This window comes from Hyperolius riggenbachi, chromosome 9 (genome assembly GCF_040937935.1).
Source record: "Hyperolius riggenbachi isolate aHypRig1 chromosome 9, aHypRig1.pri, whole genome shotgun sequence".
In the NCBI taxonomy this organism is placed as follows: domain Eukaryota; kingdom Metazoa; phylum Chordata; class Amphibia; order Anura; family Hyperoliidae; genus Hyperolius; species Hyperolius riggenbachi.
The window spans coordinates 61,636,435-61,641,843 of record NC_090654.1 but is presented as its reverse complement, the minus strand read 5'-3'; the positions used below and the strand labels follow the sequence as shown (position 1 = coordinate 61,641,843).

Here is a 5,409-nt window from a genome sequence, read left to right as displayed (position 1 = left end):
GTCATGTCCTCCTGTGCTAACCATGCCCTTCTGTGCCAGCCATGTCCCCCTGTCAGTCTCCCCCTGTGCAAGCCATGTCCCCGTCAGTGTCCCTGTGCCAGGCATGTCCCCCTGTCAGTGTCCCCCTGTGCCAGCCATGTCCCCCTGTCAGTGTCCCTGTGCCAGCCATGTCCCCCTGTCAGTATCCCTGTGGCAGCCATGCCCCCCTGTCAGTGTCCCTGTGCCAGCCATGTCCCCCTGTCAGTATCCCTGTGGCAGCCATGCCCCCCTGTCAGTGTCCCTGTGCCAGCCATGTCCCCCTGTCAGTGTCCCTGTGGCAGCCATGTCCCCCTGTCAGTGTCCCTGTGGCAGCCATGTCCCCCTGTCAGTGTCCCTGTGGCAGCCATGTCCCCCTGTCTGTGTCCCTGTGGCAGCCATGTCCCCGTCTGTGTCCCTGTGCCAGCCATGCCCCCCTGTCTGTGTCCCTGTGCCAGCCATGTCCCCCTGTTAGTGTCCTCCTGCCAGCCATTTCCCCCTGTCAGTGTCCCCCTGTGCCGTCCATGTCCCGCTGTGCCGGCCATGTCCCCCTGTCCATATCCTCCTGTGCCAGCAGCGTAAATACAGTATATACGTTACCTGCTCCTGCCGCCGCGCTCCTGGCTCCAGTCCTGCTTCGCGATCCTCTTCTGCCATCCACCGATGCCTGCTGCTACAGCCGCCGCGCTCCTGGCTCCAGTCCTGCTTCGGGATCCTCTTCTCCCATCTACCGCTGTTGCAGCCGCCGAACATCGCTGGCCGGTGAGTCCTAATTAGCCGCACGGTGATTACGCAATCAGCGCACGTGTGCTGATTGCGTAATCACCGCGCGGCTAATTAGGACTCACCGGCCAGCAATGTTCGGCGGCTGCAACAGCGGTAGATGGGAGAAGAGGATCCCGAAGCAGGACTGGAGCCAGGAGCGCGGCGGCTGTAGCAGCAGGCATCGGTGGATGGCAGAAGAGGATCGCGAAGCAGGACTGGAGCCAGGAGCGCGGCGGCAGGAGCAGGTAACGTATATACCGCTTCCCTGCGCACCTCTGCAATCCAAAATCTGTACCTTCGCCGCATAAGACGCACCCACTTTTCCCCCACCAATTTTGGGGAAGAAAAAGTGCGTCTTATACGGCGAAAAATACGGTAAGTTTGGTATCGAAATTTACTTCTCAGCGGGCTGTTGTTTTTCTGGCATGCTTCAGATGATGTCAGAGTCACCTAGATCAATGATAGCCAATGTGCCTACTCTGTCGTATTTACTGCAGGCTGTTCCCAGTTCAATATTGTTACCACTGTAGTGACTTTGCCAACATTGCATAGTATTCAATCTCTTGATTTCCTCAACACTGGGCAGTTTTTGGCAAGAATGACAAGCTTAGCTTTGCCTTCCCAGATACTCTGCTTGTAACTAAGGACATATTTGCCACTTTTCATAACAAGCTGAAGCCTTGAGTTGATGTACTCCATGGACTTTTTCGTCTTCTTGGCGGCCACCATGATTGCAGTAATCCCGGACCAGCAGCGCAGCTCAAGATGGCTGGGGAGCAAGAAAAGGAATGCTATGTTTTAAAACCATATCTGTTTGGTTTAGTGTGGCATATTCAGCATATAGTAATACAATTTACATGCGCATACAGCACACCATCATTTTGCCAGGTGTTACACAAACCACGTAACATACATAACCCGTGTTATATATACAATGCAAATGTTTTTTAAGCAATAGGCACATTGTTTATAGCATGAGCACAATTTACGAGTTCTGTGTACGCACATAAATGTGAAGGCTATTTAAAGTGAACCGGAACTCTAGCAAAAGAAGGAGGGAAAACATAGATAAATCCACCCTGTATGTGTTTAGAGAGTTTAGCCTATCTAATTCCCCCTCATCTATGACTAATCACAAGTTATAATTTGATCTCTCAGCTGTGTCAGCTCAGGAATTTCGAGTAGCTAATTTGTAAACACAGGATGTTAACCCTATGGCTGCTTCCATGAAATCAGGAAGTAGACAGATTTATTGCAGAATTTCTATCAACTGTAACAAAGAAATGTTTTTCTTTAAAGGACAGGTGCGAGGTCTCAAAAAAACCTAGATCATGGATCTACTTACCTGGGGCTTTCTCCAGCCCCCAGCAGCCCGCCCACGAACGGTTCCAGGCAAACTTTAGGTGGTTCGCGTTCGCCGGCGAAGGCAAACTTTTGTGGAAGTTTGATTCGCCCTATAATGCTCCATTGAGCAGAACTTTGACCCTCTACATCACATTCAGCAGGCACATTGTCACCAATCAAACTACACTCACTGCTGGAGCCCCCACCCTTATAAAAGGCAAGGTTCTCCTGTCGTGTTACTCACTCGTCTGCCTACAGTAATTAGCTAAGGGACAGCTGCTGCTAGGGAGAGTTTAATTAGACTCTTGTAGGCTTGTTCCTAGCTGATTGTTATTCCTTATATTACCTCTCTCCTTCCTCCCTCTCTCCCTCCTCCTGGAGGGAGGAGGGTCTCATCTTCCAGGGATTTGTAGTATTTCAAAAGCCAGCTTACATACCGTGGCTGGGAATTGAACCCAGTCTTGGCTGGGAATTGAACCAAGGTCTCCGTGTGTGGTAGGTAGCTCACTTAACCACTATACCACCAACAACACTACATGCTGAAGCCAGGGAGGAGGGAGTGAGGGATTCCTGATGTCATAAAGCAGTGTAGGCCTGTAATTGAACATTCAATGAGATTTCTGACCTTAAAACACTGCTTTGTATTTAATCCAGATTTTTTCTGGGACTTTTGATGTGTATTTCACTCAACCAGGTATTAAACCCTTTGAAACATCTTTTCTATCATTTTTCTAGTCAGCAGAAATTTTTGAAAATTCTTAAGTTCGCCTCCCCATTGAAGTCTATTGCGGTTCGCGAAAGTTCGCGTGAACCAAACCTTCCGCGAAAATTCGCGAACCGAAAATCGGAGGTTCGCGACATCTCTATCCCTCGCTGCAGCTCCGGTGTCCTGGGATCCCCTCCGTTGGAGATGCCGACCTCGCCAAGTCGGCATCTTCTGCGCAAGCGCAAGGCCGCTCATGTGGTCTAGAGTGTCAGAAGTGGTCAGAAGTATTGTGTCTGTGCAGAACGCTCCAAACCACATGAGCGCGATCACAAGCGGCATGGCCACGCATGCGCAGAAGATGCCGATTTGGTGAGGTCTCCAACGGAAGGGATCCCTGGACACCAGAGCTGCGGTGAAGGACAGATTGCCTGCCGGGGGCTGGAGGAAGCCCCAGGTAAGTAGATCTATTTTTTTTTTTTTAGATCTTGCACCTGTCCTTTAAAGAGTATTATGCTGTTGCTTATCGTTTGCGCAGATAGGAAGTTCTGAGTTTAGGTCCGCTTTAATGAATATACCCCAATCTTTCTTATCTTATTGTACTACCTATCCATTACAATGGCTGCCTATTGCATACACATCTTAAGAGGGGATTACTGGCTACACATAAAAGGCCTCTCTCTTACTGCCCACGTTCGACATGTGACAGACCACAGTGACTTTTAGATAATTATTTTATTGATCACTCAGTCAGTTGCCTAGAACAGCTACGCAATCACTGTATTATACAATAATCTTCACAGGAACGGTGATAATATCTCTCAGGAAATGCCGGGGCGATCTATTCACACGCCGCATTCTGAACACACCAGTATTGATTTTGGCCGGACACAAGTGTGACCGTCCCAAGGGACATTATTGCTTTTTCATTAACACTTTCCCATTATTGTGGCGCTGTGATTCAGCTTCCCCTTCAGGGTGGGGGGGTTCCCGCCCTGGCAACTGACAGCACAGAAGCAACGCAAAATTTACGGTTCTATGCCAAACGGAGATCAGTCCACTGAAGTGTCTGTATTTCAGCTGCGGTAGACAGTACCATATATCACCCACCTCAGCGCTGTCCATCTCCAGCCCGTGGGGCCACATGTAGGCTCATGGAACCTCCTGGTGATGGCTTCCTACAGAAGAACCTGTCTTGACGTCAAAAGGCAATTACATGCAGACACATCTAACAACAGCAGTGGAACAGTTGACAGCTCTCTAAATGAGACCCATAACTTCGGAGCTGACTATAAGCTGTTGGGGTAGATGGAAAATGTAAAGTATCAATGATAATGCGGGTGAGAGATGGAAGACATGAAGAAATATCTACAGTAAACAATAGTGAAAGACTTTCTCTCCCAAACAGACACTTAAAGGAAACCTAAAGGAAAGTAAAAAAGACGAGTTTCACTTACCTGGGGCTTCTACCAGCCCTATGCAGCTGTCCTATGCCCTCGCCAGTCCTCAGCGATTATCTGTTCACTGCCACACGTATCCTTCTTTGCGTTCCCCTCCGCAATAGCATCCTGCGTGAAAAAGGATACGTGTGGCAAGGGCCGCGCAGGTGCAATGGCCCACCGACTCCGAGTTGGTGAAAATGAAACTAGCTGGTGGTGGGAGAATAGAGGATTGTTGAGGTCCGCGAGGGCACAGGACGGCTGCAGGGGGCTGGTAGAAGCCACAGGTAAGTGAAACTCATTTTTTGGACTCCCCTTTAGGTTTCCTTTAATATTTATTTAACAGCTACAGATCTACAGTAGATAGAAACCGAATGATAAGAAATGCCTACAGACATTATATTCATCATAATATAATATGTCTGCGTGGGTTTCCTATGGGCACTCTGGTTTCCTCCCACATACCGAAAACATACAGATAAGTTGATTGTTTTCCCATTAAAATTGGCCCTAGACTACAATACATACACTACATGATATAGACATATGACTATGGTTAGGATTAGATTGTGAGCCCTTCTGAGGGAATACTCTGTACTCTGTACAGCTCTGCGGAACATGTCGGCGCTATATAAATTCTAAATAATAATATAAATAAAAGTCCCTTTCTCTTAAAAAAATCATATTGAATGGTGTTTAGTGAATATCATGATGAAACTATTGGCATGCCATTACCCAGTGACTTACTGCTGGTGCCGAAACCAGGTCGGGGAGCTGAGGACGTTATTTCTACCAGCGAAACTAGGTGGGCAGCGAACAGGTGGAAATATAATCAGTATTTATCTTGATCTGGTCACACGTTCAAGACTACCACTTGGAGAGAAAGTGAAAAGAATCAGTGAACACACAGACATTAAGGGGCCTATTTATAAAGATATATAGGATAACCATTTGGGCCCTTTTCCTCTAGGCTGCGATCCGTTTCAAAAAGTGGATAGTGCCCTTTTTGTTAAACGCAACAGCATTGTAATTAACAAGTAAATCGCAGTGCTGTTTTCCCACTAGTGCGATTAATGTATTCCCGATTTGCAAGCGCAATTTTCCATGTGGTTTCGCTTGTATACCCAACAGTTCACGCTGCAA

General features: G+C 48.0%; 1 pseudogene; it reads right to left on the bottom strand.

Moving 5' to 3' along the window:
• Positions 1 to 1,174: 1,174 nt before the first annotated feature.
• LOC137531609 (large ribosomal subunit protein eL30-like) lies at positions 1,175 to 1,545 on the bottom strand (annotated as a pseudogene).
• Between the last annotated feature and the right edge of the window lie 3,864 nt (positions 1,546 to 5,409).